This window comes from Lepisosteus oculatus, chromosome 16 (genome assembly GCF_040954835.1).
Source record: "Lepisosteus oculatus isolate fLepOcu1 chromosome 16, fLepOcu1.hap2, whole genome shotgun sequence".
NCBI lineage: Eukaryota > Metazoa > Chordata > Actinopteri > Semionotiformes > Lepisosteidae > Lepisosteus > Lepisosteus oculatus.
This window is the reverse complement of record NC_090711.1, coordinates 21163805-21176960: the sequence shown is the minus strand read 5'-3', so window position 1 is coordinate 21176960 and position 13156 is coordinate 21163805. Positions and strand designations below refer to the sequence as shown.

At 42.6% G+C, this 13156-nt stretch overlaps 1 long non-coding RNA gene across 1 annotated transcript; it reads right to left on the bottom strand.

Annotated features, from left to right (window-relative positions):
• Nucleotides 1-5040: 5040 nt before the first annotated feature.
• On the bottom strand, nt 5041-10485 carry LOC138223298 (uncharacterized). The gene is made up of 3 exons (XR_011181721.1): nt 10248-10485; nt 6482-6585; nt 5041-6306 (listed from the first exon to the last, which is right to left on the bottom strand). It is a non-coding gene; the product is annotated as an uncharacterized lncRNA (long non-coding RNA).
• Between the last annotated feature and the right edge of the window lie 2671 nt (nt 10486-13156).

The window sequence follows — 13156 nt, the reverse complement described above, 5'->3', positions numbered from 1 at the left end:
AGGCCACAAGGCTAGTTATAGCAAAGCACAGTTATGCCTAGACACCGTAATTTACTTGGGACAGAAGATTAGTCAGGGAAAAAGGGAATTGACAGAAGATCGGGCCCAGGCAATCCGAACACACCCTAGTCCCAATACGGTGAGAGAGCTCCGATCATTTCTGGGTCTGTGCAATTTCAATAGAAATTGGGTTGATGCTTTTTCTGAAAGGGCCAAACCACTTACAGACCTATTAAAGGGGGGAGGGAGGTCCCTTGATCTTATTGCTTGGAGTCCTGAAGCTGAATACGCTTTTAATGATTTAAAACAAGCTCTGTTACAGGCTCCTGCATTGGGGTTTCCTCAGACAGATCAACCATTCTACCTCTACGTAAGTGAAAAGAATGGATTTTGGACAGCTGTACTAACACAGGAACATGGGGGTAGGTACCGCCCGGTAGGGTATTACTCTGGATCCTTGGACGAGGTAGCCAGGGGCTGGGGACCATGTCTACGAGCCGTTTAGGCCAGCTGTCTAGCAGTACAGGCAGTCAATAACATAGTGCTAGATCAACAACTGATTGTTCGATGCCCACATGCGGTACACACCCTCATGTCCCTGAATCGGGTCAGTCAGGTTAATGCGATACGATGGAGCAAGTGGCAGGTCTTGTTAGAGGCTCCAAATATTACCATTGAACTTGAAGAAGCTCTAAATCCAGCCACATTGTTACCTGACCCATCAGAAGCCTATATGTTAGAACACAGCTGTGATGTTTGGGCAATGGGAGAAGATGAGGGCATCAAAATAGCCGAGCAACCACTAAGGAATGAAGACCTCATCCTCTTCACTGATGGAACTTCATTCATAAATTCTAGTGGGGAGAGGAGAGCGGGTTGGGCTGTGACTACAGAACATGATATCCAATGTGGGGGAAGATTTGAGGTACCCACGTCCGCACAGCGAGCTGAACTGAAAGCTTTGGTGGAAGCCTGTAAATTAGCAAAAGGCAAGACCACCACAATATACACAGACTCACGATACACATTTGGAGTATGCCATGACTTTGGAAGGTTATGGAGAGGGATTTTTTAACCTCTGCTGGCACTCCGGTAAAGAATGCGGATCTGGTGTCTGAGCTGCTTGCGGCTCTCCAACTCCCAAAGCAGGTAGCTGTAGTCAAATGTAAGGGCCACAGCAGAGAGGACACTCCCGAGGCCAGGGGCAATAAGCTGGCAGACTGGACAGCACGTCAGATTGCCCTGGGGCAATGGGAGGAGTGGTCTATAGAAAAACCTCTTCAGATTATTTCAGTTTGCACAGTGAACATGCAGGCACTCCGGACGGAACAGCTCAGCGAGCTCCAGGCCCAGGCCCCAAGGATTGAGAAATGGACCTGGATGGAACGCAATGTGGGGCTGCAGAAGGATGGGACCTGGAGGTGCCAGGGTACAGGCAGACCCGCCTGCTCCAAGCAACTAATGCCCTACCTGGCACAGCAAATACACTCCACAGGGCACCCAGGTGTTAGCCAAATGACTCGACGCTTTGCTCAGAGCTGGGTGGGCACAAGCTTCACACCCTTCGCAGCTGATGTGGTACAACACTGTGGAGAGTGCCAAAAAGCCTCTGGAGCACCGCCGGTTTGGGCTCCTAATCTTCGACGTCCTGCACCCGAGGGGCCCTTTAGACACTGGCAAATAGACTATTGTTCACTGCCACCCTGTAAAGGGAAAACAGGCCTCCTAGTGATGGTGGACCAGTTTTCTAGATGGGTAGAGGCTGTCCATGTCAAACGAGAGACTGCGCAGACAACTGCCAAATATCTCGTGACAGAAGTAATTCCCCGATGGGGACTCCCGTGTCGCATAGACTCAGACCAGGGCACACATTTTACTGGAAAAGTGTGTCAGGTGGTGGCAGACCTACTAGGGATCAAATGGGACCTGCATTGCCCTCATCACCCGCAGTCCTCCGGCATGGTGGAACGGGTGAACCGGACTTTGAAAGCTAAATTGACAAAGTACCACCTGGGAGGGATCCCCTGGGTGGATGCATTGCCCGCCGTACTGTGCAGCATCCGGGCTGGGACAAATCGAATAGTGGGGCTGAGCCCGTTTGAGGTGATCACGGGGCGTCCCATGAGACTGAGTGACTCTCCAGGACATGACAGAGTAGGCTTGAGTATACTAACTGATTCTCTGTTACAGTATTGCAAGTTGCTGACAGAGGCCACCCAAGGAGCCCGCGAGCAGGTCCTGGAGGCATGGGGACCACCACCTGAAGGAGGGCACGACCTCATCCCAGGAGAGTGGGTGTGGATCAGGAAATTTCCCTCACAGGTTCTCCAGCCCAGGTGGGACGGACCCTACCAGATCCTGTTGACAACTGAGTCTGCGGTTCGAGTGGAAGGAAAAGATCGCTGGATCCACGCGTCACACTGCCGACGAGCCTCATCCCCAGTTACAGACTCAGAATGAAATCATTTCTGTTAATAACGAGAATTGTTGCTGTAGGACTATGTTCCACAGGGATTAATGATCATCTCTCCCACAAAGGAGAACATGGAATTAATTCCTTTTTAGGCCTCTCCTATCTGACAGCTAAGAAAACCAACCAAAGTGCCTGCTGGGTGTGTGCCGCATTACTCAAATATGTACAGGGAGGACTTCCTATGGGGGCCGTTCCTTGGCGTCTCGAGGAAGTCATAGGCATGATCATTTGGAGGGATAATTTAGGAGATTTTAATATGACAAACTATGGGGGTTGCCATAACACGACTTTAACCTGCACAACATTACAATATCTACAGGAGCGAGGCTTAGAGCCCACGAGTTTCACAGGCTCTTATGCTCCTAAATATAACAGAAGCCATACACCACCATACCTGACTCTAAATAAGGAACGTGAGGGAAACATATGTTTTCAGCACACTAATGGTCTGTACTTGGTTGGATGGAGTCGTTGCAACCTTACCATCGCTGCAAATATATCCACCTCTACCTTCCAAATTCCAGGATGGGATCGGCACACCCCACAATTCGGTATAAGCTTCTTATTTTCAGAGGCATGGGGAGCGCCAAACGGAACATACTTCATTTGTGGAAAACGAGCCTACCCATGGTTGCCAGCCCAGTGGTCTGGCTCATGTTATTTAGGATATGTGGTTCCTCATATCCGTGTTCAAACCCACAGCCCCTTTGGACCTAACCACAGACCACAAAGAAAACTGGCTGATTGGGAATATTATTTAGGTATAATATTCCCACAAGCCGGCATGAACTTTCTGAGTCGAGAGTTAATTCAAATGGCCTCGACTTTAGAGGAATTAACAAATTCTACCTCATCTAGTCTGAAGGCTGTTAATGATGAGATGGTAGCCCTCAGAACAGTGGCCATGCAGAACCGACTAGCTTTAGATTATGTACTGGCGGCCCAAGGAGGAACTTGTGCAGTAATTGGCACTGAATGCTGCACATATATTCCTGATAATTCTGAGCACATCTCAGATCTGGCCCAACACATTTACAATGAGGGACAGAAATATCAGGACTATTATACTGAAAATTGGGGAATTGGGTCTTGGGTAAAGTCTGTGTTTGGGGCCTGGGGTGGAACCTTTTTACAGTGTTTATTTGTAGGAATAGTATTGTTTATATGTGTAATTGTAACCATCACTTGCACAAAAACATGTATCACATCTTGCTATAACCGTGGAACGTACAATGTCATGGCAATACGTACCTGTTCACCTAGAAAGGAAAGATCTGCCCTGACATTGTATGTATAAAAATAGGCAACACTGACGTATGCCGTATTTTATAAGGGGGGAATGAAGAAAGATGTGAAGACGGGGGTTTGAATTTAATCCTTTCTGTATGAGGTTTAGACTTCTAAGTCACAAGCTGGGGTTTATGGCAGGAAAGGGGGTTAACTGATAAGGATTGCAGATGCAAGCTAGGAACCCCCCTGGGTGTAATCTTAAACTGACCATTTGGCCAGGACATCGTAAACTGGCCAAATACCATGAACCCCCCTCTTTACCATCAGACTGAGTGACGTCAGAAACGGAGAAGGAGACACTATACAACCCAAAAGTTTGTACCAGTACTTCGGTTTTGTTGTTTCTTGCGGGAAACAAGACTTCGGCTTTATTGTTCCTCGCATGCAATAAACTCATCTGTTTTACTTCATCTCGGGATCAAGAACCTTATTCCTTCTGTTACAACAGTGTTGAACTTGAAAAACTGTAGAGCAAGCAACAACACAGAGCTTTGCATAAAATTCCATGAGACAATATTAAAACAAAAGCCAGGTTCAGTCTATTTTATTTTCCTGGGGAATAAAGCCAGTTTCTGGTTATGTTTTCAACCAGGCCCAGGCTCCATCCAAAAATGGTATCTTCAATAAAGCCCAAATCCCCATGGAGGCCCAGTTTTCCGCAATAATGATGGGTTACTGGGAGACAGGCCAGTTCGGCCCAAATCAGTGCCCAGTGTCTCCTGTCAATACCATAGTGGGATCCCATGACTGAGATTCTACAAGGATCCCTCTGGTGTGCAACATATGAATGGGGACTTTTGACCAGTATGAATGAAGCGAGCCACACCAGAGGAGCTGAGGATGGCCTCTCGCCAGGCCAGGAAGGACATGTCGAATCGCCTGAGGAAGGGGCAGATCATGGATTACATTGAGCTCGTGTTCAGAGCAGGTGAGAAAGAGTGTCCTGAGGAAAAGGTGTGAAAAGATGTAATTGGTAAATAAATGTAGAGGCTCCATAAAGAAATAAGTCTATCACTGAGAGATGATGGAAGATGAGATCCAATGTCAAGGGTGATCTTGGGTCTTGATACATCTCCTGAAATTCCAAGGATGCAGCCTAAGAGGTTATAGCATCTGGCCATGACTACATTGACACTTCTTCTGGATAAATACATGTATGCTTAACAGACCAGCGGCAAGGAGCTAATTAATGCTTAATGCTTTCTTTTTCAGTATGATCACCACAATCACGAATCAAGAACGCACAATAAAGTGAAGTGACAAAGATGAATGCAACAGCTGTCTTTAATCTTTAATTGCAAAAACAACACCTATAAAATGGCTCTAACAAACACAAAGTACATACAGAAGGAATGGTCAATTTTGTATGAACACCACTGTTTCAGAATAAAAGATTATTTTCTTCAGATGCAATCTTGCTATTGTTAGGTAATGCCAACACTAAGAACACTTATTAAGAACCATTATTAAGTAGTTATTGGGTGCGTTTTTACTTTATGTATGTTAACATAGCCAGAACTAAATCAGACAGCTGTTAAGAGTTCAACTCAGATTTTCAAGCCTTTACTTCAGTATTGCAGCATTTTAAACTGTATTGTCTATAAATCTAGAGCAAAGCATAAAACCAAACAGGGGTATCAGACAGCAGTGATCCCTTTATTATGCATTTCTTGGTTCCAGTAGTTATTTATTGCTTTGAATTATCTTGTGGACAAGTATTGAAGCTGGGAAGTCCATTACTATGATTCCCCAACGAATCGTTTGGTCTCCAAATCCATTCAAGTAGTAGTAGAGCTCAGGATTGACTCTATCAGCAACTGCGTTAGGGTATGCCCCACCACTCGACCCTGAAGCAAAGGTCAGAAAGATCTGGGAGTAATCACCATACATTGCCTTTTCTAGGTGGTCCTTCACTCCTGACCACTTCTGTGGGGTGTGAAAAATTGTTGGAACATGGTAATCATCTGCAATATCTAATGACCAATAGTTAATGCCAACAGAAGCACAGGGATAGTTTTTTATAATAACTATCTTTCCCCGTGCTTCACCAAGGGTTGGGACTTGGTTTTCCACCCAGAAATTTGATTGGCCATACGCCTCAATTTTGTTTTTCAGAGTTTCGTCAAAAGAGTTAGTGCAGCCTGTTTCATAGTATTCTTCTTTTATACGCATGAGAATCGCTTCTCCTGTGTTTTCTTTCAGGAACGCAATGGTGTCTCGAAACACATCCCCCAGAACCGCTTGCTGATAAACTAGATCATGGTGGATGGTGAGATTGTTTTCAATATGTCGACATCGAATGTCAACGAATCGTATGCCAGCCTTATATTGCTGAGAGAGAGGCCATCTCTGACATTCAACCAAGGCGCCTCCATAGAAAGCCATGGTGTTATGTGTCCCAGGAATTGAGAGCTCAGCCACAGACTTGCTGTCAGAGATGTCAGCCATCCAATTGGGCCACAGGGCATCAGGAGCACTATCCCAGTCACATACGGGTGTTCCCTGTTCATTTCCCATCTTTACAAGCTCAATAGGTGCATGAACTGAAAGTAGAAAGAAAACATGGACATAATTATACACCTGAAGAAGGCTCCACGGCCGAAACGTTGTGTTTTCTCTCTTCTCTTTTCAGCCTGGAATAAACCTATTACTTGTTCCTTTGCATTATTATACAATGACCAAATTGTTGTTGTCATTTTTTTGTTAATCATGGCTGACCTGATTGGCAGACAGATAGAAGTCTCTTCTTCTCCTCAGAAAGATGTCTCCAATTTCTGGAACTTTGGTCTGTAGGGAATTGGATCTCACTCACAGGGCTTCACCTGCAGTGGATGAGAGAGTTATGACCAGCCCTACTGATAGGCTACTTTCATAGGTAGGTAGGTCCCCTTTTCAGGCCATAAAGGCCCATGGGGAATGGAGGGCAAGGGCCACCATTTTTCTTGACCATCTGACACTGGAGGTAGAGGCGATGTGGTCAGCATCACGCTCTGGCTGGCCTATTACCCCCAGAAGGATTAACCCCTCATTTGAGTGGACCTGGGAGCCGTCTGGAAGGAATTAAAGCCGAATTAAATCTGAATTAAAGTCAGAACTACCACGGCTCCAGACTTAGTCTGTAGGCACATAAAAAAGAGGCTAGAAGAAACCTGAATGACTTTCAAAGACTGACTTGCATTTGTGTGCTGTGAGTTGCACTGGAGCCGATACGACTGAACTAAACTGGTCTGAACTAACATGAAAGGGTTTTCTTCAAGGAAAACCTCCAGTGTTTCTCAGTAAATTTGTGTAAGTTTCCATTCAGTCATATCAAGGAACTTCAGGTACATTTGCTTCTTTGGTAAATGAAATGTAGTGGTTTTTAGTTTAGCCCCTCCCAACAGAGTGATGCCTTGAGGGTTCAGTGATGGAATTCTCACCTGCCATGTAGGAGGTCTGAGTTCAATTCACAGCCAATGTGCAAGATGTATTTTTAACAAATAGCCCCTTAAGGCTAATAAAGACTATTTTCTTAATAATAAAATACATTAATATGTATACTATATTGACATCTTATTCATTATATATATCACAGTATATTAAATATGAAATTAATAATAATATACATTATATAATATACAGTAATTACCTACATAGAGTTACTGTAGAAAATCTGACACCATGGGGCATTTTCACAAAGCGTGTTTCCTCAGCCAGATATCTAAAAAATTGTTTTTTTTACAGTCTGTTGTGAATGTGATGTGTTTTCTTCAGGTTTACATACGCATTAAATAATTGATGTTTTCTTTTAATGCTTAAGTAACAATGTAACTTAAAAGTATGTAAGACATATTTTGCCATGAATATATAAAAAAGCAATTTATTACAAAACCGTGAATCTTAGCATATCCCTACCTCTCATCAATATGTTGCTAAGGTGTCTTTATCGTGTAAATCCACACAGAAACCTGTTATTCTAATTGCCCATTTCAGCAGCTGTCAGCAGTGGCCCAGCCAGGATTTTATATTTGGGGTAGCAGGGAAACCAGCATAAAACTGTAACCCCAGGGCTGTTGCAGGCAAAAAAAAAATGAAGCTGGGAGTGTCTGTATTTGACAAAGCAACTTGGCCGCCAGCCAAGAATTGGCATATCGCTCTTTGACACACGTGTCCCTTTTAAATGAATTTCTGAAAAGTAGGGCAATCAATAACATCCTGTACAGTGAACACATAGTCTGTTGTTGAGATATACCACCTTTTGGAGTTAACTAAAGATGATAAAATGCAGCGGGTCGCACTATACTAAGCTAAATGCATGACATATTTCATTGAAAATGTCTGCAACTACAACTGTTTGTATGCAAAATAGTTTTGGAAAGTAACCTCTTTCTAAACAGCAAGGGTTTATGCTGCTTACTGGGCTGGACACATATGTATTTGATGAAGCCTGCTGTCTACAAGGGGAGTATGTGAAGTGCAGTGTAGGAGAAGAAAAGTCACCTGTAGGAGATGAAATGTCATATTTGGGAGAAAAAAAGTCCTTCACATGTTTTACCCAGGCTATGTTAATTTAGTCACCAGTTTAAGATTTAGTCATAGTCTTAGTCAGGTCGCCTAAAACATCTAAACACTACTTTTAATTTAGTCTAGTTGACTAAATATGGAATATAATTAGTCTTCCCTTAGTAAGTAATTAGAAATTACTAATTCATAAAGTGTAGTAATTAGTCTTTTGCTCTTATTTTGACTTTAAAATAATAGGAGTCTATTAAGAATACTATAGTATAAACGATAGTATAAAGTCTAACAATGTAACTTTAAACATGTAAGACAGATTATGTCATGAATAATTAAAAATGATTGGATTTATTACAAAATCCTGAACATTAATGATCTTATCATTATTATTTATATTTATTTTATATTTAGCCCCTCCCCCAAACATTAACTGGATTTCTTTACTCACTACTCACTTGGTAAACAAGCATTGCTGTTTCCATTTGCTACAATCTTTTGCAACAGCAACAGCAAGTGTTTAATTTTCCTTTGGAATCACAATGAGAGCAAGTGTTCATGTTAGAACCAGCATGTCAAAACATTTTGCTAAATACCTACTGCACGTGACTAAATTAAAGAATTTGATGCAGAAAATGTATATGAGGGAGGTGGAATACTATTGTGTACCTTATTTTAAGGTGCCACAACCAACTATATAATATATTTATATTATTAAAATTAATATTAATAATGTTCAGAATCTTTATCATACTTTTGATTTTTCTTTTTTAGCTACCCAAATGTTCCCTTAGTTATATCATTCTATATTAATATCCCACATTAAATAAATGTAAAGAAGTAGCACAACAGATTAAATTAAGCTACTGTTTTACTAACATTTGACTCACCACAGATGATCAAACCCTTTGATCGACTCTCTGGGCAGTATAGCGCACTTATAGCTAACTGAAGCAATACGTTTTGACACACATTTGGAACAGCTGCATCTGTTCATAGTTGGCATTTAATTGAACTGCATAATTGGAATATTTCTAACCAGGATCCAAGTTACCTGGTGTCTGCCTACTGTTAATAAAATATTAACAGTTTAATTCATTACTCAAAAAAGAACAAAAAAGGCTAGGCCTTCAAGGAACCGACTTTGAGATCTCTGGTCCACACAGCTGGCATAATGATTATATATCGACTACAGCTGGAGCTAAACATTGTATAGGATTCAACATACATCCTTTCAACATCATAGTGTTGGACTTCCAAAGTGTTTTTAATCACCTAATCACCATGTTTTCTCTGGCTTCTACAACTCTAGTACTGAGGTAGGATGTTGTACTGTATGTAGCCCATACACATTTTATTCTGTGATTATATACCTCAGTATCATGCTAGACACACCATCAGCAGCAGACAAGCTGCCAGTCCTTTGTGTAATCCTCACAACCATTATTTTCTTCACCAAGCTTAAACCATGCCTCTATTTTGGGAATTGTTATTATCATTTTATTAAAAGTGAAGCCAGTTTTAAGAACCATATAAGCTACAGTACTTGTGATTTTCCCTTCAAAATGTGTTGTAATACTTTTCCCATGGACACCTGCTATTGGCAAAACATGATGTTTTACACAGACTACTCCTGTCAAAGGACTGTTTTAGCCCATTATCTCCAAATGTGGTACAGTAGGTGATTCTAAATACACTGATGTTTAGATGTAACAAAATGCAGTTCCTATATATCATTTTAGCCACCTAAGTGCCTGTATTGTTTGATCAATTCAATCTACTTGAATTTTTCAGGTTTTATTAACAGCTGGACCCTGAGATGCACCAGGTTGAAATAGTCCATTAATGCAACTAAGCATGCTATAATTTATTCTTCTTCATTACATGATTAACAAGTTCAGTCTTTTTATTGTTTTCCCACAACTGTCTAGAACTGGATGGTTCCCCCTAACTAGTGAATTTTAAAAAGGGATTGTGAGATACAACAGACCTCTCTTCAGCTGTAGACTGTTACGCTGCAGCTGCTGTCAGATAGAGCGGCAGTGTGATGATCGGCTGAGGTCCAAGCGCAGATCTCAGATCAGGGTGCTGCTTCGGGTTTTTCCAGAGTGGCAGAGAGTGGCTGTGAGGGTGTTAAAGCAGAGAGATGGTGCAGCCAGATATTGAGACTAAGATTGCTCCAGTGGCAGAAAGTCTGCCTGTAAACTGCAGTGAGAGTGCTGGAGCAAAAATAGACTGATTGGAAAAGGCATGTGAAAGCTGTGGGATTAAAGTAAGTAAGCCGAAGCCCCAGATGAGACAGAGAAGCCTACTGGACAGACCACAGCTGGGGTCTTTGGTGGCTCATCCCTGTGTTGCACCTGTTTTTTCCTGCAGATCCCTTTCCTGTGCTTCAGTCTGCCTGCACTGTGGACGACACCAGCAGGCTGGCCGTAGTGATCCGCTCCACAGCCATGAGAGCGACACCGCAGTGGCCGACGCTCCAGGTGGACAGTTTCACCGCTGCGCTAGGCCAGTTCTTCTTTCCACACGAGGCGCAGTGTTCAACAGAGTCCTGTCCTTGGTCTCTCATGCCTTAGCCTTTGTGTTTTCTTGCTGACCGGACGGGGCTAGCTGAGCTCCACCAGCCAGTATTTAATAATAATAATAAACTTTATTTTATATAGCACCTTTAAAGGTGGCTTCTCAAAGTGCTTTACAGAATGACAACAACAATAAATAAAAATAATACACAAGATAAAACACAATTACAATATATAGAGGAGACCGTGGATGGTGGTACTAAGAAGAGCAGAGGGGTGAAGAATGGAACAGTTAAGTAAAGGCTTTTCTAAAGAATGTGGTTTTGAGTCTGGATTTGAAGGAGTTTAGAGAAGGTGACTCTCTGATATCCTTGGGCAGAGAGTTCCAGAGCTTGGGGGCATGACATGAGAAGGCCCCGTCACGCATACAATGTAGACGGGCTTGGGGGACAGTAAGGAGAGCAGAATTAGAAGAGCGAAGGTTATGAGGTGGGGAGTAGAGTGATAATAGTTCAGACAGGTACTGAAGTGCCAAGCCATGCAGAGCCTTGTAGGTGAGCATGAGGATTTTAAAGTCCACACTGAATTTGACAGGAAGCCAGTTTAAGGACTCCAGGATAGGAGTAATGTGATCATTTGCACTAAACCTGGTCAGGATTCTGGCTGCCGAATTTTGGACATATTGCAGTTTGTTCAAAGTAGATTTAGATACCCCAGCGAGTAGAGCATTACAGTAGTCAATTCGAGAGAACACAAATGTGTTGATCAGCTTTTCAGCCACAGTTAGTGATAGCATAGGGTCAGTCTAGCAATATTTCTGAGGTGAAAAAAAGATGTTTTGACAATATGCTGCACATGTGGGTCAAATGTTAAGCCAGAATTTAATATCACTCCCAGGTTTTTCAATTTTGATTGAAGCTCAAGTACAGAACCATCTACAGATAGGGTTACAGGACTGGCTTTACGGAGTTGATGGGGGGTGCCAGTAAGCATGACTTCAGTCTTGTCGCAGTTAAGATGAAGGAAGTTTTGAGTCATCCAAATTTTTATGTCAGAGATGCAATTAGATAGAATAGAGACAGCCACATCAGTGTCAGGTTGGGTATGGATGTATATTTGAGTATTGTCAGAGTAAAAATGATAGCTGAGGCCATGTGATCTTAAAAGCTGACCAAGTGGGAACATGTAAATGCTGAAGAGCAAAGGGCCCAGTATTGAGCCTTGAGGAACACCAGACTTAACAAGACCAATTTAAGACCTGTACCCATTAAGAGAGACAAAGTGACAGCGATCAGTGAAGTAAGATTTGAACTATTTGAGAGCAGTGTCAGAAACTCCAAACACAGTCTCAAGATGAGGAAGTAAGATGTTATGGTCAACAGTGTCAAAAGCAGCACTGAGATCAAGAAGGATGAGTATAGAAAGAGAACCAGAATCAGAAGCTATTAGATCGTTGGTGACTTTGACCAGGGCAGTTTCTGTGCTGTGAAGTTGACGGAAGCCAGATTGGAGGGGTTCGAAAAGGTTGTTTGTCATGAGGTGGTTATGTAACTGAAGTGTGACAGTACGTTCTAGAATATTTGCAAGAAAGGGTAAGTTGGAGATGGGGCGAAAATTTTTAAGGCTGTCGAGAGCCATTTAGACTTTTTTGACATGGGGGTAATGGCAGCAGTTTTGGGACCTTTGGTACAACACTATTGCTCAAGGATCCATTTATAGTATTGAGGACAATAGGACAGAGAAAAGAGAAACAGGACTGAAATAAAGTGGTGGGAATGGGATCTAAAATAGAAGTGGTGGGTTTCATATGTGTAACTAGTTTATTGAGGGATGCTGAGTCAAGAAGAGAGAAGCTGGAGAGAAGGGAACCAGAGAAGTTGGATGAGGAGGGAGGAGGTGTGGGAATGATGTGCGTAGTGGAGAGAATGTGATGCTGGATATTGTCGATCTTAGAACTAAAGAAATCTAAGAATGTGTTGCAAACTTGCGATGAGGCAGGTAATGTGGTGGGGCAGTTTGGCTTGAGCAGTCTGTTGATGGTGGAGAAAAGATGTCTGGGGTTGTTATGGTGATTTTCAATGTTGTGAGAGAAGAAGGTTGAGCTAGCAGACTCTATCGTATCCTTATATTCAGACAAGTAATCTCTTCAAGCCTGATAATGTACTCCAGAGTCCAGAAAGACGGCACCTATGCTCAAGTTTGCGGGAGGCTGCCTTCACAGGTCGCAGATGGTCGGTGTACCAGGGAGCAGAGCGAGAAAAAGAGGTGTTTCGAGTTTTTAGAGGAGCAAAGGTGTCAAGGTAGATAAAAAAGTGCTATTGAGCAAATCTATTTTGTCCTCTAGAGGGTCAGAGGAAGAGAAACAAGATAAGGAGGA